The sequence below is a fragment of the Elgaria multicarinata genome, chromosome 2 (assembly GCF_023053635.1).
Source record: "Elgaria multicarinata webbii isolate HBS135686 ecotype San Diego chromosome 2, rElgMul1.1.pri, whole genome shotgun sequence".
NCBI classification, from domain to species: Eukaryota; Metazoa; Chordata; class Lepidosauria; order Squamata; family Anguidae; genus Elgaria; species Elgaria multicarinata.
The window spans coordinates 32,654,719-32,675,970 of record NC_086172.1 but is presented as its reverse complement, the minus strand read 5'-3'; the positions used below and the strand labels follow the sequence as shown (position 1 = coordinate 32,675,970).

At 38.3% G+C, this 21,252-nt stretch overlaps 1 protein-coding gene across 1 annotated transcript in view; it reads left to right on the top strand.

Annotated features, from left to right (window-relative positions):
- The window catches only part of C2H2orf88 (chromosome 2 C2orf88 homolog), a 96,114-nt gene that overhangs the window by 18,931 nt on the left and 55,931 nt on the right, over positions 1–21,252 (top strand). The window contains exon 3 of the mRNA XM_063116259.1: positions 7,034–7,143. The gene's annotated coding sequence lies outside the window, so the exon portion shown is untranslated. The remainder of the gene's footprint in view (positions 1–7,033; positions 7,144–21,252) is intronic.

Here is a 21,252-nt window from a genome sequence, read left to right as displayed (position 1 = left end):
TGATCCTTGATTTTCTACTATCACTCAGAACTAAGGGGCTCACTTCATCTTCTGTATGAGTTTACCTGGTCGCAATTTCTCTGTATTGCACTAAAGTTGTTAGAGCAACTGTTTATTCAGACCCAGATGTGAAGTAGTTTCTTAAGGGCCTGGCTAATCTCTATCCACCTTGCTTGCCAACATACCATGAAGATGCCATTCCTCAGTATGATCATTTCGGTGTGCTGAGCCAGCGAACTCTATGCTCTGCACCATTAACCTTACTTAACCTTCCATAAGGATAAGGTTATTCTTCATCCAGATTTATTGTTTCTTCTGAAGGTTGTTTCCCAGTTTCATATGTCTCAAGACATTGTATTACTTGCATTCATGCCTAAATCTACCATCCATTAGGAGGCGAACCTTCCCTTCCTAGATGTTTCTCAAGCCCTTTCTTTAAACTTTGAATGCATAGCTCTATTCCAATTTCCCCCCAGATGTCTTTTGTGCCAAAAGGGCCAGACTGTGAACACCCTGTATTCCCTCAAAGGTCTCATGAAGTGTGTTGTCTACCATTTTCTTGGTCTACCAACTCATTTGCCTTTTGGTTCCTAGACACAGACACTTCACCAGAGCTATTGTGTCTTCTCCCGCAGATGTGTAGTCTGGCTATGTCTGCCTTTATCAAACATTAACAATTGGATGCCAGGGCATGTGGCTTTTACCCAGTTGGTACTTTCCACTATATTTATATGACATCTCCCAACAACTGTGAGTTAGCTTGTCACCCATATATGTGAGTCAAAGACCATAAGGGAAAAGGATAGGTTGCTTACCTGTAACTGTTTTTCCTTGAGTGGTCATCTGCAAATTCACACAAGCCACCCTCCTCCCCATTTTGATGTCCCATTGTATGTTTCTGTTCTTCTATGGTAGACAGAAAATGAGCTGAAAGGCAGGAGCTGCACCTAGGAGCATGTGCAAAAGAGAACAGGCATGGGATTTTAAGTGGAGAAGCCATATGGAAGAAGGAGGGAGCTTTAGCCTATCCCTGGCTGAAAAATTGCACACCTTCCCATGTGGTTTCACCACCTTCTGGCATTTTGAGCCCTGCAAGTTGGGTAAGCTCTGGTGATCCTTGCAATTTTGAACTGAGAAATAGCATACATAGAAAAGGTTAATCACCCCCTTTACTGTGCCATTTTTCAGTTAAAATCCCATCCAATTTGCTTTTATTTATTTTTTAAAACATCTGGATTTGACGTTCTGTTACATTCGTGAGGTGCAGAGCACTAAGCGGCAGTTACTGCAGCCGAAACTCTCCCCACAGCCTGAGTTCGATCCCAGCGGAAGCTGGTTCTCGGGCAGCTGGCTCAGGTCGACTCAGCCTTCCATCTTTCCAAGGTTGGTAAAATGAGTACCCAGCTAGCTGGGGAAAAGGTAACTGTGATTGGGGAAGGCAATGGCAAACCACCCTGCTACAACTTCTGCCAAGAAAACGTCAGCGAAAGCAGGTGTCCCTCTAGGAGTCAGCAATGACTCAAGTGCTTGCATGAGAGGTTCCTTTCCTTTCCTTTCCTTTCCTTTCCTTTCCTTTCCTTTCCTTTCCTTTCCTACATTCATTTATATGTAATTTGTGGTTAGTCCCAAAGTATTCAACAGCTAATGCAAATCATGTTGAACAGTAAGGTAGACAAAATGGGAGGACTGTTTCAAAATACATTCTGAGAATGGTGGACATCAGAGTTTGGAAGGCTGAACCTTCGATTATAATCAGGCTTTACATCCAGGATGACTATTTTTAATACTCTCAGTGGTTTCAAAATTAAGGCACAACATTGATATATTGGTATATTTTAATAACTGCCACAGACTTAGGTAGCCAAAACTACAGACTGATGTATATTGATTATGTTGGATATACAGGGATTGGATTCTGTATATATGTCCCCTTCGGTATGTGATACTTTCTTGTGGAATAACTGCTGGCTAGCAGTCTCAGAGGCCTGTAACATGCAGCAAAGTGAGATAAAAAACGAAGATATACAACATGTACCACAACTTATCTATCCCAATATCCTGTTATAAATAGAATATATTCCAGTTTCTGTTTATATGTTCCATGCCATGTACAGTTTTTATTCCACACTGACAGTTTTCAAAGAAAATATTACAGTACTGCTGAACTCACATCCTGAGGTATAAATGTTTCTATTGACAAATGCCTTTTGTGGAATTTTGCTGAGTAAAGTCATTTCTGCACACAAGCAATTGGCCACCTGCAACTGTTTGTCATATAGCCTTGTTTGGGAATACTAGTAGTAACTGAAAACTTAGGAATGTGTGACGAGCTAGAAACCAGCTGTGCCTTCCTCAGCTTTTTCCAGGTGTTAAGATACATGACTACTTTTGTCCATTTTTGAACTTGTAGGCATAATAAACTCTTAACTCTTTCATTGAGTGTCATCAGACGAGCATTTTATCGCATGCTCGCTACCACCTACTTATGGATGTTCGCGCGTCCTTTAGACAACATTTGCCTCCCACTCTCCTTCTTGCCTGTTTGCCATCACAAAATGGAGCCATTTTAATCCGACTGTGTTTTTTTTAAACGGAATGCGCCACCGTTTCCTGCTATGTGCAAGAAAAGCAGTGCGATAAAACGCCCTCTGAATGGGCCATGTGGTCTTTGTTTACTTCCTCTTTCTTCCTCGGGTAGAAAAAGGAAGTATCGTGGGACAGGAGCTGGGGTGGAGAAGCAACAGTAGGGAATTGCAATCCCCCCCCCCCGCCCCATCTGATGATGCTCTTAGCTACTATGTAATTAGAATGGTGTTTTGGTCAAATATAGTACAGTTCTGGATGAGGTAAGAAGCAATTTGATGACCAAATAACTTCCCTATTTCCTGTCACCTACATTTCGCTCGTATCTGTGCTGCTTTACATTGCCAGGAACCAATTGGTGTGTTTTTTCACTGGCTGCTGTAGATTATGTTTCAATACAGTATTGACATCAAGGATTGGCAGTCACAGATACAGTAATAGGGTGAAATTCAGTTGTGTCCATCCACTGATGGAATGGCATTGGCCAGCAGAGCAAATTTTCCCTTCCACCAAAAGCCCCCCCCCCCGAGTCCCCAAAAATAATCACCAGAAGGTTGACTCTCTGGGCCAGATTTTGGGAACACACGGGGGCTTCAGGGAAAGGAGGGAATTGGGAATTCTTGCTGCATGAGCGAAAGTACACTTGTGCAACATTGTATTTCACTCCAGAGAGTGGAAAACAGATTCCTCAGGTGCCATGCTGAGTTTTCTGAGTAAAAGAGCAGTATTGCTGCTTTTACAACACTTTTTGAAACCTTTGGCTCTTTTGCAACCACATACAAAATAGGAATTTGAGAGGCTAGAGAGAAGATCACAGACAGTAAACACTAGCTACAAAGATGATTCACAATGTCCTTTCTACAGCCACAGCTCCATGGTATGCCTGTCTGCAGGACCATCATACCAGTTGTACCTAGTCCATACTCTTGAGTATTGTACATACAAGTAGTGATTTCCATTATGGTAAAATCAAATACAATGAAAATTCAATATGGAGATCAGCAATGAGGAATCCGTTTGTACAGCCTTTCACACAACAGTTTGTATGTATGATGTTCCTGTTTGTATATATTTTAAAAAGCTATATTCTTCCTTTATTTTGCAAGAACAGTATGTACATAGAAATGTTGCGTGTAGATGACATAAAACGTGAAGTGGCTGTTAACGAAAGTCAGAAGCCCTGCTGATGCAAATACTTCTGCAAATGCCAACTGGCAATTAAATACAGATAAGACCTAATAAACATTAATTAAGTAAATGATCTTGTGACAGAACATTGGCTTCAGCACATTTCTCTCTATGGTTGCATGGAATAACTACGTTGTGTGTCATTCCCATGGTTTTTTGTTTATTGTTATTTTGAGATGGTGCTACATTACTTGGGTATGGATGACTTATACTTATTCTATGTTAATATTAAAGTTTTGTCCTGTCTAGAAGTTTATGTCACTTTTGCTTTTTAACACACAGCACTGCCTTGGTGAAAGGCTATGAAATAGTGTATAAATAAGACATATGTCTTATTTATACACTAGTGTTGAATCTACATGGTTCACACAAACGCTTATATCCTATACTTGTTACTGAACAGTTGTTCAACAGAGAGGCATCAACCGGTAAATCAGTAACTAAAACTATTGTTTAGTAGGTTGCTAATCCTTCATTTCATGTAGCTGCTTAGATCCTTATAGACCTTTGCACTCTTTATGTTGAGCTAATATAAGAAAGCAAAAGGCTTTGTCTTGATGACAGATAGTTGGATGGAAAACCTCTAAGGAATAATCTAAATGGTGTAGAACTTGTGAAGCATATCTCACCCTTCCATTTAATTCCTGCATAAGCCAAAGCCAAGCATTATATTTTAGAGCTTCTGTAGACTGAGATGTAAAACCAAGGTCCTGACCACTTGTAGCTGTTAAAATTCCTATGGGACTCATCATAGAAGTATAAGATGTTAATGTTAATATCCTGGCCAAATTCCAAAAGGGATAATTGCATTCTTCCTACCTAAATTCTCCCTGCAATTTCAATTAGTTATGGTATTCTTCTTCACTTCCTTTTTTTTATGGTGGGCTGCACTCTATACTATGAAACAGTTGTTGTATTTCATTCCAGAAGTAGCTGTATTTCAGTAACTGATTAAGTGATTGCTGTGCATAATCTGTAGGCATTATTGGATGAAGTGGAACATGTAACTGTGAGACCATTATACAGCTGTAAATTCTTTACATTTTCAAGTAAAAGCTCAAGGTAGTAATCCAAAATTAGCATAAGCAGATACAGCAATAAACTATTTTACTGTTCCACTCTCCCCGTCCGCTAGCTGGAACAAGCAGGACAAACAGCAGAAATGGGAGAACATAGCAGCACCTGGACGAGGTGGAGGCATGATTACTGTTGCAGAAAGTGTGCCTTCTACTTCAGTACTGCTGAGTTCCGTTCTCCTGTCCACCCCACCCATGCCATTTCTCCTTTCTTCAACCAGCAAAACATGGGGTGTGGGAGGCCCCAACTCCTACCCACACAAGTAAGAAAGTGATTTTTTAAAACTGAAATCATCTATAGATCTGCTGAAGCATCTTAGAGATTTCTGTTTTGGTATTTTTACATACCAGCAATAGTGGCCCTTATTCTGACATTGCTTTTTTTCTCCCCCCACCTCCTATCCCTTCCCAGCATCACAAGTTAAAGATAAATAAATAAGTACACTTGCCCCAGCTTTGGACTCTTATCTCACAACCATCAGCTGTACTGAGCGAAGTAACAAGCAGGAATGTGAGGACCTCTCTTGCAAGTGGCTTGGACCCTGAATACTTTCAATAGGGACAACATTTTCAACCCACGAGTAATTTTATTTAATAAAATTAACCTGACAGGTAAATATTGATCACAAGTTTTCTTTCAAGCATCACATTGTTTGCCCAAACTGATCTACCCAGGATTCAGATTGCTCAGGGACTGTTTCTAACTTTCTCTCTATCTGTGATGTAGGTGCCCTTTTGTGGATACTTTTTAGTTAAATTTTTGTATTTGTATTTATTTTATGAATTTATACTTCAGGGAATGGGAGATAGGAAATAGTTCTGCCCAACCCCCAAAGCTTATAGCATCCTAGAGAAGTGTTGGTGAGGGGACACTTCCCTCATCATCTAGGATGCTATAAACTTTTAAGGACTCTGAGCCTTTTAAAGCTGGAAGTTGTCTGTATAGCCACTTCTCTACACTTTAATGCTCAGGCTAGATGACCATCTTCCTGCTTTCATTGCGTAAGGCAATTGTGTTGATGTTCAGGGCTAAGTGAACAGGAAGCTATTCATCTCAGCAATCCACTGTGGAAGGCTGGGAGTAAACAAGCTGACCTCGCTGATGCTCACAAGGTCTGGAAGGCACAGAAAAGAACAAACAATATAAGATGCAGCAACATATTTTAAATTTTGTGTGTGTATACATGCTTGCTCACTGGCAGAGTATGCACATGAACCTTACAGATCTACTCTTGCTCTAGTAATCATGTATTCACAGCAGACTCACATGCCAAGGGTTTTTTTTTTAAAGGGGAGGGAAGTGGGCCAATATGGCAGAACCAATTCCTGGGCCACTCCACCCCAGTCTGTGGTCTGCCAGTAGATCGCTATTGATATTCTGCCCATTTACTTTAAGTTTGTATTCCTTTTAAATGTGATGACCAATGTAGACTGGGATAATTTAAAGAATGTCTCTTCTTCTATAAACACCCCTTCACCAGAGCTTTCTTTGTCTTATCAGCTGGTTTGTGGATGCTGGCTACTTTCTTTCTTTCTTTCTTTCTTTCTTTCTTTCTTTCTTTCTTTCTGGAAAATAGTTGATATGTTTTTTATTCCAAAAGCTTTACAAAAGGCATCGTTTTATAATTTTTGTGAGTTTAGATATGTTCATTGGGTATTTGTTAAAAGACATTTTTTATATGTCTTTTTGCCATTGGCAGTTGTCTTTGTTTTCCTTTACTGGGTTCATGTCCTCATTGTTTTAAAGGTATAAGACAGGAATTATCTGTATGCTCTGCAGAACACAAATCATTTTAATTTCCTCTTATTTTAACTGTTTATAAGATAACTTCATTGGATCCACATAAAGAATATCTTACTGAAAATATGAATCCTTGTTCAAAATACTTAAAATATTTGAGAACTAGTCATCTTTCTACTGTTTTTTTTACTACATACTTGTTACTTTAAAATTGCAATCCTAAATCCACTTTCTATTTCATACAACCCCCTTAAACACAATGGCACTCACGTCCTAGTAAATATGCTTAGGAATGCTCTGAGTCATCCTTGCTCTTACATTTATACATGTATTTTAATTCTCTTTTTAGTGTTTGTATTTTCAGTTGTGTATTTGCTGTTTTCTATACAAACCCATACTTCCAATTGAGTATCTCTTACTAACACAATAAATCTGACATTTTCAGATCTGAGGCCTTCCAAAGGAAGTAAGAGAAATCACCACAATCGACTGTCAGGACTTGAGCTATAGAAACCTTTGCAGTCCATTGCCAAGAATGAGCATCACAAGAAACAGGTATTTGCATTTAAACTGAATTTAGTAAAATACAAGATGACTTTAGTATTGATACAGTTAATAATATTTTAGAAAGGTGGGAGGAATAGATAAAAGAAGAGCAACTGGAAGGACAGCTCAGAAGCACGCGGTGTTGAATTTGGGTACTGCCCAATATGTTGGCTGCTGCTTGGCACTGATAGTAACTGAATAAGGTCAAAAGTTCTGTATGTTTTTTCTTCTCTTATGAGGCCAGCAGCCAGCAGCCGTAATAGCTGTCAGCTGTGATGAGAGGTATGGGCTGCAGGAAGAGGCCATCAGAACAGGTCCATCCCAAATCCTAGAATAGGCTACTCTACTTAGTCATTTATACTGACTTCTTAAAGCAACGCAGGACTGTGGGAATTTTCACCTTCACTGGAACCCCAGAGCCAATATATGACATCAGGTAAAACAGATGACTAATCACAGAAGTGCCGAAGAGTTACATATCCCTTGTCATAGCTCTGTAAAATTAGATTCATGCTACATATAAACCTGCACTATGGAATTCTCCAATAAAACATTGCAAACAATATGATCAAATTTGAATTTTGTATCGAAACCTGCTTTTGGTGATGGTGGGGTGGCGGTGAAGGACTGAAAACAAAATATTGTTGAGAGGAATCATATGTAAGAGCAGGGCATATGATTAGGATTTTTTAAATCATATAATTCAGTCCTGAATGATGCTGTCTTGGAAACCAAACCTGCCTCAAAACACTTGCATTGTCTCTGATTTTAGTTACAATTGCCAAACATCCTTAGTCATATACCTGAAGGTGGGGTTTGTTTATTTTTGCTACATAGTTAAAATGCCAATCTTGGTTTTTCTTAGTTTTTAACTGAGATTTAACATTTATACTGAGTAAATTATAGTCAGTGAGTATTGTGAATTGTCAACAAATCAGAGGTTTAAAAATACGTTTTTCTATACAAGGCCACAGATGCATAGCTAATACTTTATAGACGATAAAAACATATATTCCCTCTTAGTAGCAGAGCTGATGGGTCACACATATAACCTGCATTCTCTAAACAATACAATACTAGTATCTATTACAAGTAGGTCATTCTGGCTCAGATGTGCAAGCAGCTAGGATTTCATTTATGCTGTAAAAGTGATATTAACTTGTCACCTCAAACTGTTTTGATGCAAATGATTAGCCTTTTATGATAGTATTTTTTTTCTTTGTAAAACAGTACTACATCAGTTTTCCCATATGGTATTAATTAGTAAAACTTGATCATAGTATTTTAAAATCACTCTGTGTACAGACCTACTCTAATTCTTTGGTAATATTTCCTGTTTACTGAAGTCTTCCCATAAAAACTTTTAGCCAATTCGATTTTACAGTTATGGATGCTGAATGTTTTAAATCACTCTCAAATACCTCATCATATGCTATTCAACAATTTCTTAAGCTCCTAGACTGATTCCAAAACTAACATTTGGATCTGGAGTTAGTCAGCTGCTAAACACATGCCACTTTCAAAGCACTTCAGTCAATAATTAGCCACTCTTTTTAATGTTTAGAGTCCTTCCATTGTAATTGACTGCAAGGAAAGAAAGTGAATAATAGTACTAGACTTTGCTGCCAGATATTTGGCTTATTCCAGTGGTAGACAGTACTAGAAATTGAATTATTAAATAGGGACAGACATTCATATAATATGCATAATATGAATTGTATGAAAAACAGTTCTTAAGCCATTTTCCAAAGACATAAAATGTCAATTATCATCGTAGAAGACAGTGTTGATACTGGGGAAAGTGAATACTTTGTTGGCAGGATTATGGACTAAGATGTTTAGAAAGGAGAAATTTAAGAAGACCTTTTGTGGACATAGTGATAGCCATGGTGGGAAGTGGTTCTGGCACGATTGTGTACTTCAGAAAAAGTAGGGTGAAGGTAAATATGAATAATAGCTAAACACTTATAAACAGGTGCAGCACATTTTGTCTTCCCTGGAGACTTGCCACTGTTATATGATAGCTCAGCTTCTGTACAGCTGGGATGGCAGTGATACTGAATGCACGACACTCTGCTTAAGGCACACAAACGAATATGTCCTGGTAAAGTCACATTAGAGGCATTGAATGCTCATTCAGCATTTAAAGAAATTATAGTGTGTTTCTGGAAGTGTTTCACTAATAGTAAGATGAATTTTCTCTGCCTTTCCTGTCTTTTACGTTTACATGTTCGTTGCAGAACATTTTAAATCAACATGGTATTTAGATCTGCATACCTAACAAACACAGATATAACATTCAAAACTATTTTAATAAAAGAATTCCAGAGTATTCTTCAGATATGCACTTTGTAATGTAGAAGATACAGATAAATAGGTTGTTAGATAAGGTGATCCAACACAGTAATTTCCCATAGTTTCAGACACAGGATCCACCAATCTGCAACACAGGTGCACTTATTTCCCCCTATATATAGAACGTTCTCTTTCTTTACCTCGCTTAGGCCATAGCTAGACCTAAGGTTTATCCCTGGATCGTCCCGGGGTCAAACCTGTTCATCTAGGTGACACACGGGATCCAGTGCTCAGGCAGGGGCGAACCCTGGATGATCCCAGGATAAACCTTAGGTCTAGCTGTGGCCTTAGTTTCTCACCTTCTCTTTTCTCCTTCCTCTTTCTTCCTTCTCTACCCCCACCCCATCTCTCTCATTTTCCTTTTTTAAAATCCTAAACATACAAAAGAGAGGTAACCAGAATGCTTCTTACAGAACTTAATTTGTACCACTCATCAGCCTCAGAATCTGTTTAATAGCAGGACTGAGACACACAAAGAGAAGTTCCTCTGTGCTTATGCAGAGGTATATTTCTAAAAGACCACGTAAATAACCTCATGTCTATCCTTAGGATTGAATAATATTTGTAGAGGCTTCAGGTGGACACTCTTTGAGAGGGTTCGCGCATCACGATAACTCAGGGATCCTTTGGAAACCAGGCTTATTATTTACGAGCAAAGTATTCATAAATGCTGCCTGATAACTTCTGCTGCAAGTGAGGGCAGCCAAACAAGGTTTCTTTAGTGTGATGTGCAAACCTGGATCTCTGACTTGTCTCTACCCTTGCAAGCCAGAAAAGTAACCAATGGTTTGTTTTTGGGTTTTTGCTCTGGCTTGTTGGATGGAAAACATGCCAGAGGTGCAGGTTTGCACAACATGCTAAACAACCCACGGACCAAAGGTCTGTGGTTTGCTTAGCTGCTGCTGCTTGCAGTAGGACTGATCACACAGCGTGTACGTCCACACTGCTTATTCACGGTAAGCTAGGGTTCTAGAGGAAATCTGTCTTATCATGACATGCAAACTGGGACTTCGAACTTCTTGCTGACTTGTACTCATCTCTAAAGGCTTGCATGTTTTAAAGGTGGGTTGTTCTTCATCATACTAACATGTGTTAATTGACTTATCTAGTGCCAGGATATTTATGCTTTTAGCAACAACTGTTTTGTGAATGGCCACTGTTAATAATGTGATTGTCACTTTCTGCATTTAATTTTCCTCTGACCTCACCACTTCCCATACCAATCATGTTCTTGTATATATACTTGAAACTCTCAATAATACTTCATGCATTTGATGAAGTGGACTAAATCCCTTGATTCAGCCTCAGTTCATTAATAATTCAAATTTTCAAATGCAGAATATTTAGTAAGGGGTAGGGGAACTGAAAATAAGTTGCCATCCCTTTATAATTCTTGTTTGGTCTTAACCTGCTTTTTGAAATCATCGTTATCATCATTATCATTATCATCAGCATCTCTTTTTGATAATAATAAATTTCAGATTACCCAATGAAGTAGATTAGCCATGGTCAGGACAAGCAAAATGAAATACTTTTTCATGCACTGCTTACATATCTCCTGGTACCATCATCTTCATGACCTGCTTGGAACTTGATACCTGGGTGTCCATTCTTGGAAACAGAATGCTGGACTAACTGGAATTTGATCTAATCCATGGCAGATCTTATGTTCAAAACTCTACAATTTCTTCCGGTGTTATAAACCAATTTTACAACAGCAATTTGACAACCACAGATTTTTTAAAACTGAATTTCTTCAATATATGAACATTACAAGGGTTAGGCAAACATTGTTATGAAGCTACAACCACCAATACTTCCTTTCCACAACATTGGCAACACCAATTTTAGAAAAGCAATCTGACAATCCCAGACCTGATGATTTGGTACCTCAAAACAAGAACTCCGATCCAGGAGTTCTCTGAATTAGAACACTTGTGGAGGTGGGGAGGGGAGGCAGAAGAAGGTATCTAGAATCCGTCTGCTGTACCGAGCGGTGATTAGAGGTGTCATAAGTGACTGTCTCAACAGATATGTAGTGGTTTGTATTGTGTGCAGTGTAAGAATACTGCTCAAGGCAGTGTCCCACTCCCACGCTCCTTCTGCCCATCCCTGTAGATTTCAAATGGGAAATTCAGTTGCAGAAACCTATTTTTGTGTATGGATTGTCTTAGTCGTATTGGTCTATAAAGGTTCACAAACACAGAAAACTGCTGTGAGGATGGGGAAGGAGAGGAGCATTAGATTGTCACTGAAAAAAATGTGATGGGAGAGAGATTATAGCTCAAAACTACTTACAAAGTAGTACTTTGCATTCATAACATAATTCTTAGAATGATTTCCATGGATGCACAACCTAGAAAACCTTTCATTGGAAAGACTCAACCATGCAACTTGCTGGAAGATTATCCTGTGAAATGAAACCATCCAGCCTCATCTCACAGTATCATCTTTGAACAAATTGCATTCTGTTGACATGTTTTCATATGTATACATCTCTTGGATGCCAAACATTATGAGAGGATTGACCCCTCTATCTCTCCCTACTATGGAATGTTCCAAACTGCTGTCAAAATCAGAGGTATTAATAGCTTTAAAATTAAAGGGCATATACATTATATTCAACTGGCAGGCAAAACTGCAACTCAAACAGAGACCTTGATTCATATTACTATTAATCAGTGGCTGTATTGTTCTCCAGAGAATAACAGAAAGGTATTGCAAATACTTTTAAAATGCACACACATGACCTAAAACAAATCTATCTGTACATTTTCCCACAAATCCTTGTATATAAATAGACGATGGTGATTTTTTAGAATAAATTTTCCATTTCTTTTTCTCTGGATCCCATATAGCAACAATTGTACCGGATACTATTTAATGAAAGAAAATTATTCATTTGTGAAGATTTTTATATTTATAAAGATATAGACTAGCAATTAAACATTAAAGTAGACTTTAACAAAACGTTTTTCATATTAGTTCCTATCTACACTACTGCTTTAAAGCGCTTTGTAACAGTTTTGACAACTCCATATACAGTTGTCAAAACTGTTATAAAGCTCTTTAAAGCAGTAATGTAGATCCGGCCCTAATAGAACATACCATTTGTATCTTTATCATTAACAATACTTGTACTACGAACTACAAATCCATGCTGAAATGTCGCTACCTGTATTACCTTGCTATTTAAAGATACAAGTACTTGATTAACATAAGAGTTTGCTGACTTTGTTATTTATTTATTTTATTTACAATATTTATATACTGCTCCCCCATTGAACATTTCGGAGTGGTGTACAAGTTAAAATAAAAACAAAATAAAACACTTTAAAATAGATTTTAAAAGAAGTGAAATGTACAGTGAACTGTGGCTGGTTAAAAATAATCTCCCATTGGGTAGGCCCAAAGCTAGGATAGCTGGAAATATTACAAAACTTGGCATGTATGGGGGGAGCCTGGCAGAATGTGGAGTTTGTTGACCTCTCAGATCTTAAATTGGCTTTGCACAGTATGTGGTTATTTTTCATATAATTTTGTATAATGCTTATTGCAAGTTTTGTGAGTAATATTATTTCCCAGACTGTGTGTGTGTATTATATCTATCTACCTATCTATCTATAATATATACCCTTTTATTTTTCCCTATCATTTTATTTCTGATTTGTCTTCATAAATATATTTGCATGTTTTAAAATTCATGTTTTATATAGATTAAAAAGAAGTTTAATTATTAATTCTAAATGTAATTATTAGTCTATTGAAGACACATTGAGCTACATTAATCCCAAGCGACATACTGAATGCATCAGCAGAATCTTTAGGAAGATGAGAAGCTCCTTCTGTTTCCTGCAGAGGGTTACAGATGCCTCAAAAGATCACATTCACAAGCTTAGCACGTATATTAGGTTTTAGGCATTTATAGATTTCATTCTCTCCTACACACACACACACACACACACACACACTATCTATGTCTTGAAAAATAATTCTCTAGTGGATTTTTTTTATTAAACTGAGATCTGTTGTATAAATGCAATAAACAATTGATTAATTTATGAAGAGTATAGGCTTGACCAAGCAGAGTTACCATAGTGAGAGGTACATTTCCAGGCCTCAACATTCAAGACGTATAAGCTGAAGAAAACTAATAGAAAATGCTGATTTCAGGGTATTTCATGGATGCTGTTGAGCTGTGATATCTGGTGCTTTGGTTGTAAAGTTTCCAGTGGTCAAATATAATCTCAAAACTTCTTTTCATTATTAATGGTTGTTGTAGTAGTTAAAAATTAAGGAAATATTCTTATTTTTCTGTGTGATATACATCATTTAAAAACATTCCTGTTATTAAGTGGGCAGCATGTAATAGCAAATTGATGCACTACTTATTGTATTGGGATTATTAACGCAGTGTATAATGCTGGTTTACTGTTTTATACACTAATCAGCATCTGAAATCCTGTTTTCCTTTCTGTTTTTCTGGTGGTAGACATGTAAAGGATAGATCCCTAAAGCTGATTCCTAAGAAGTGTTTATAAATAAATAAGGCTGATTCTGAAGAAGGGTTTAGAAAGAAAGAAAGAAAGAAAGAAAGAAAGAAAGAAAGAAAGAAAGAAAGAAAGAAAGAAAGAATTGTGCCATGCTGCAAGATGTTGCACATATAAATACAAATCAGGCAGGATCTACACTCCTGCTTTAAAACTGTTTATAACAGTAGTGACAACCCAGCACACACTCCCTATACAGTCTTCAAAACGTTTTCAAAGTGTTTTATCCTGTTTAGTGTAGATCTGGCCTCAGATGCCTACTAGTATTGTACATTGATACATATTCACAGAGAACCAAAGTCCTACCTCCTGGGCCAGGGTAAGTATTTACACAGGTGTAGATAAATGAGAGGTTCAGGAGAGGGAGGAGTAGAGGGTGAGACAACTTTGTGCTGGAACCTTGAGCTGCGTAGCGTTTGAGAAGGGGAATGGTGAGATAGCGGTATACTCAAGGCCATTCTTTCCCTTTGCAACCCTGTACACTTTATGAAGGCAAACATGGGAAGAGGATCTGGTTTATTTCTGACATTAGCAACTCAAATGCGACAGATTGATATTAATATCTTTTTATAAATTACCTTTAAAGATGTGTATATTCTCTTATCAATTGCAATATTAAAACACAAATGGGGGTCAAATTTATAAATAAATGCAGAAACGTTTAACCTATAGTATATAAAAGTAAGATCCTGAAAAGAATAATTAATTAGTAATATATAGCACATGCATCTTCTCTCTGTACTAGCTATCAATTAAACCTTTTCTATTTTAAATGTTTGCATAGATGGCCTTATTTCTGCATACAGTACTTGATATAGCTCTGCTAACATTAGCACCACAATTGCAGTATGATCCTTCTGGCAGCTGGCAATACTCTAATGCTTTTGGATAGTGACATAAAAGGGAAAGGGGTATATCTTCTTTCAGTGTGCATGTGTAACTCCAATTAGTGTTAATAGGCGTTACGTGCTCACATTGGGAGGAAAACATATCCCTGAAATATGTAACTATATTTACAATTGGAAAATAAATATACCCTACTGGCACTGCATATTACTTTTAGTGTAAACATCTGTTCTCCAGAAAAATGCACTCTTATAATGTACTTGCATTTATTTAATTTGATACTCTTTCTCCCTTAGAATATTTTCTCAATGCACACAAAGTATTCTCTGTGTGCATTCCACAATTTCCTTTATCTTTAAATTCTATCTATAGGGTAACCAATGTAAGCTACTAGGAAGGCTATAATCCTAAGAGGGTTTTTTTGTTATCAATGTTTAGTAATAATTGGATGGTACTCAACTAGTGTCTTCCCCCAATGGAATGGATTCCCTCTCCTCCCTGTATCCCCCACCCCCTGATTGGGAGCCCTTCACAGCAGATTGGGGGGGGCACAGGGGGGCTGTAAGAGGAGAAGAGGAATGGAAAATATCATTGCATGAGTGGAAGTCTGCCCGTGCAACATTGGATGTCACCCATAGTACTCGATGCTTTATGATACTTATTGCACTGTTCTATTTTGCATGTCATGTACTAGTTATAACAAAAACTCCAGAGCAAAAGAATACAAGCATTATGCCTTTTAAATGCATCTTTGCCTTGGAGAGTGGGGAGACCATTTAAAATCTTTCTGAATTAATTTAATAATATATTGCATCTCAACTTGGAAGTGTGTGTCTGTGTGTATATGCTGGTAAGGGGGGAGGTCCTTTTGCGATCTTCATGCCAGCCTCTACCACGCCAAACACGATGGCCACCAGCTGCCACTGCTTTTAATATTATTGCATTTTTTCCTATGGAAATACAACCATAAGTAAAGCTATGTAGGTTTGAAGATGATGGGACAAAGACAATGGATAGAGTAAAAGGTTCATAGAAAGCAGTAGACAGTAGCAAATTGGAATAAAAAAATTGCCTGGGAAAGAAGGTATACATGTTGCCAAGGAAGGTGTAGAGATTTCTTTGTTCAGAAAAGGAGGAAATAGAGGTCAAGAGAAACGACGGGATCTGAAGAAGAGGAGGCAAGAGAACCAAAGGAATGAGGTTTGGAGAAAGCAGTTTACAATTTCAGGACAACTTGCAGCTCTTAACAAACCACACACGGTTTGTTGTTCCACAAATGAGCTGTGGAAAGCGTTACAATTATACATTTTCTCCTCCCCTTTTCTCTTCCTTTGTGCTCAAAGGGAGGAGATTAAAACTAGCTGTAGCTAATTTCAGTAAACCATGGTTTGTCATTTAATCTGAATGCACAATGATTTGGGATCTTGGTTTGAGTGCAAACTGTTGTTTGTACGACTATAGCTTGCTGCATTTGAATGAAACAGCAAAGTAAGGTTTCCCACTAACTAGAAGTGGAAGATTCTAATCTTCCCTCATGCACAGGGAAGGGAAGAGATAATGTATAAGCCCTAAGGTAACTCCTGTTCATTCCTAATACTCAGAGGATTATATGAATGCTACCAGTCTTTAGGACAGAAATAATATAGGCACTCCCGAAGCCTGGAATATTTGTTGTTATTATTGTTGCTAGTGTTTCTATACCACTTTTCTGGGATCAATCAAGGTGGTTTAAAAACCATGACAACAATTTAAAAAGCCAAGTTTAAAAGATGTGACTTGACCCCTCCCCTTCCTGAACGCAGAGAGTGAGAACAAGCCACAACTCCACAGGGAATATGTTTCATGGTTTGGGAGCAACACAGGAGGATGCCTTTTCCTGCATGCCTGACAAGTGGGCCTCTGCAAGCGAGGGTGTCTTCACAAGGGCTTTTCCTGCTGATCTTAGTAATTGGGAAGGTTCATACTGAGATAGGTGGTCCCTCAGATAGCCAGGTTCTAAGCTGTTTAGAGCTTGAAAGGTTACCACCAACACCTTGATTTGACCCCAGAAAAAAATTGGCAACCAAAGCAGATCTTTTGGTATTGGAGTGATATGGTCATGATACTGTGAAGCAGTTAGCAGTCTAGGTGCACCAATTGAAACTTCTGGATGCTTTTTAACGATGGCCCCATATTGCAGTTGTCTAATCCTGATGTAATCAAAGGATGGATAACTGTTTGCCGCATCAAATATGAGTTAGGAAAATTTCGTCCCTCTGATCCATTTAAATGGGACCGCTGGGCAGAAACTGAGGTCCTAAGAAAGGAGGACTGGAAGTACCAGGGGCAAAAAGGAAACAGTTGGGGTGACATTTTTCTGTTCTTTCAGCCATAGCCGAGCTTTACTGCAACATTTCCATATACATTCCCACCCTCATATGGACATCTTATTAGTTGATTGATAATATCTGTACTCCAACTCAACAAGCAGGAGGGCGCCTCAGCTGATGAAGTGTTCCAGCCCCAGCTGCCCCCCCCATCATGGCCTTTAAGTAGGGATGGATGGACCAGTCTATTTCTGACCCACATCAATTTCATATGTATTCATTCATAAGTCTGTACTATCCTTTCTGAATCAATCTGCAATTTTTTTACCCACACACACACACAAATCATTTTTAAATATATATATTTTTAATGCATTTTAATGTAGAACATGCACTTTTATATACATTTTGGTATGTTATTTGAGCTGAAAATTCTATCACAAAATTTGGAGAAGTGCAAAAACTGAAGGATACTTGTGTTCCAAAGTGGATAGAGAATTCTTTAATAATACTAGAACTCATGGTTCTTTAAATGATCTACAGGAAATTTGAACAGGAAAAAGAAAGTACTTATTCAAACAACATAGACAGTAATTAATTCATTGCCACAACTCCCATCAGCCCTTGCAACTTCCATCAGCTCTTGCCAGCAATGCCAGTGGTAAGGAATTGCAGGAGTTCCAGTCCTAACAAGATCTGGAGGGCCACATGTTCCTCATTTTTTACTTAGGGCATGTCTACACAAGACTTTTATCCCGGGGTCATCCCTAGGTCATCCTAGGGATGGGGGATAGGGGACGCATAGGGGATCCCAGGGATAACCCCTCCATTTCTGCAGGGAAACTGGTTGCCCAGTTATCCCGATTTTGCCTGCGATCCAAGGACCGTCCCGAGACCACGGGAGGTGTGGGCACCTGTCCCACCTGGTGCCTGCTTACTCGTGAGTAAGCACGGCACCAGAAGTGGGCACAGAGCTGTGCAATGTGGCTCAGTGCCCATCAAGGGAGGGGTAGCAGCAATTTTGCCACCCCTGGGATGGCAAGGAGGGGGTTTGGGGGCCAGTTTCTGGGCAAAGTTTTTTCCCCTTAGTTTTTCATTGGAGTGGGGCCTTGTTCTTGCACGACCAACCCCACTGCTTCCAGGGGGGGAAATGGTGGCCGCCACATCGCTGCTTCCTCCCCGGACGTCTTGCGCTGTGTGTGAATCCAAGGGGAGGATCTCACGATCAGCATATCGCAAGATCCTCCCCTCTCTGTCCCTCTACGATGTAGACGTGTCCTTAGAGGATTTGTGTCATGTCAATATGTAAAAACATATTAAAACGAAAAGGTAACAGTATTGTAATAACTTAATATCAACTAAAATGTCACAAAGAAATGAGCAAGCTTTTGTGGTTCTCAGGATAGATGCAAGGGACAAGCTCACACTTCTCTAGACTAAATGAGATCAGCCGAAATATAACCTAATTTAGCTGTTGCATTTTTATGTTCCATTGACTTCAAACATACACTTCACCCCCATTAAATTCAATGGGACTTTAAAGTGCTTAACGTATAGCTGGAGTGTGCCCTCAGTGTCATATCAAGTAGAATAATGAATTCTTCTCAATATACCAGAATGGCTCGTATCCAAAGAACAATGCAGTGCTTTGCTTGAAAATTGGGCTTTTCTGTGCTTCCTTCCTATTTCATCTTTTGCACTTCCTGAAAAGCTGTGTTGCAAATCAGCAGATACAGTGGACCCCTCAAGTTTCATGAGCTTTCAGGCAATGACACTATGGATCCAATACAGCGTTGAACACAGTTATATAATTAATGTACATGAGGATGTATGACAACATAAGAAGCAAGACATCAAATAATCTTGATATAATGTACTATTTCATGAATGGCAATGTAAGATCTCTTGTTATGAGTATGATAGCGTCAAACTGTGGATGACTGTTTTTGCTTCAGGTTTTTATTGCAATATGTAAAACAGACAAAAACATCTGTGGGTTGAATGTGAACTATAAGAAGCTATTTGGGCATGAGTAAATATGCATTTTAAAGACACAAAAGTGTGTTCACAAAGATAGCAAGTTGTTTTTACCATATTCCTTCTGAGCAATCACAACTGAATGGAAATTGCTATCAAAATATGAGATAAGGTTGCACCATATTGTGGTATGTGTCAATGGCAATGAAATGAGTGGCATTTTGTATACAGCCCAACACCCAGGTTATGCAGAGTACCACATGGCAATAGCATCATGACACAGCAAGCATCATGACACAGCAAGCATCTATGTATTATTCCTTCATGGTTATTGAGATTGTTTGGCACAGTTTTAGAGAATTCTGCTGAATAGCAATGTAATTACAAGATTAAGCAATTATTTTGTCTTGCTTTGGTCTATATAATTCAGTTTCTCAAAGGTACTGGGCTTAACTGACACTGAAAACTCTTAGGCTGATCTTTTGCACAAGTCCAATAAAAAATTTCTCACCCAAAGTTATCATCATGGAAAAGTTTTTAACAGTTCTATAATGTGGATTGCTTTTCCTCACATATTTTTATGCTCTTTATGATAGGTGATGACTGGATAAACTTTGTCTGGGATTGGTGGGGGAGGAACACTGATTTAGACTATCTGATTTTATTTATGTACTGATCAGCAGTGCATATTTGCTTTTAGATACTATTATTAGCTTGGGTTGAAATATTATTTATGATATCTGAAAGGATATTAAGCATTAACACATTTTTTTAAAATTTCTATAACAAAAGCAAAGTATTTCAAAACATCTTCAAAAGTCTGGCAAAGCTGTATGACTAACCCCATGAAGATTCTTTTTCAAACAGAGCAGCAGAACTAGCATAGTTTTGGTGGGATTTAAAAAAATTGTGCAATTTAAAGTGATACTTACTCAGGAGTAAATCCCATTGAACTCAGTGGGGCTTACTTCTTAATACACACGTCCTGGATTGCACTGTTATCAGGTAAATAAAAAGGTGAAAGGTTCCTATTCTCCAGTTCAGGCAAGCAGCATGGGCCACGTGCACGTTGTTTACTTCCTCTTTCGAAAGAGGAAGTACTAAGGGTCAAAAGTGCTGGCAGAGAAGCGACAGTAAGGAAATGTGATTTTCCCCTGTGTGATGACACTCAAAATGCAAGGAAGATTAATATCCATTATAAGTAAGTGTGTGTGTGTGTGTGTGAGAGAGAGAGAGAGAGAGAGAGAGAACGAACTAGCTTCTAAACTTCTGTAAAGTTAACATCAGTTGTTAGATCTGAGAAGAAAATCAGATTGATTTAGAAAGTACTTATTTAACCTTGGTTCTAGAAGAGAAATGCAAGATCTTGATAGTCGTGTAAGTTTTATAACAAGGTCCTATTTCTTATATATGAATCTACAGTTTATTACAGTGCCAGCTACCATTGAATCCAAGAGCTATGCTATTTAGTGGATCCTTTTATATCAGAACATTGTTAGCTCATTACACAAATTAGTAGATGCTAGCTACTACAAAGAACTGCTTTGTTGAGGTGTCTGAGTTCTCAAGCATTCCTTTAAGGAGCTAGTCCTACTAGGATTAAATTAATGACTAAAGGGCAACCTAAATGTGTGGGGCCATCAGATTTATGTTAACCAAATTTATCCATTATTCTCAAGTAAATTAGGGCTGTGGGGTCTATTCTTTACACAAAATGGTGTGTCTGTGTGAGAGAAAGTGTGTAGGGGGGATGGTTGTAACACCTTAACACACAGCCATTATTTTGCTACACTCCATAGCTTAAAACAACTTTTGCTCAACCTGGCTCCAATACAATAAGTGAGTCAAGCAGAGTGGAAATTGCTTAAAGCTACAGCATATAGTGAGTAAAAGGGGGAGAGATGTGGACTTAATTTCAATCCTTAACATGTTGAATTTTGTGTTAAGATCAGGCCACCCAACTCTGCTTCAATATGTGAATGACACAAATATATGTTTAATATACACTCAGTCACCCCATATGTCTAGCCCTAATATTGTATCAAAATATGCTTTATGTTCTCCAATATTAAAAACAGATTCTG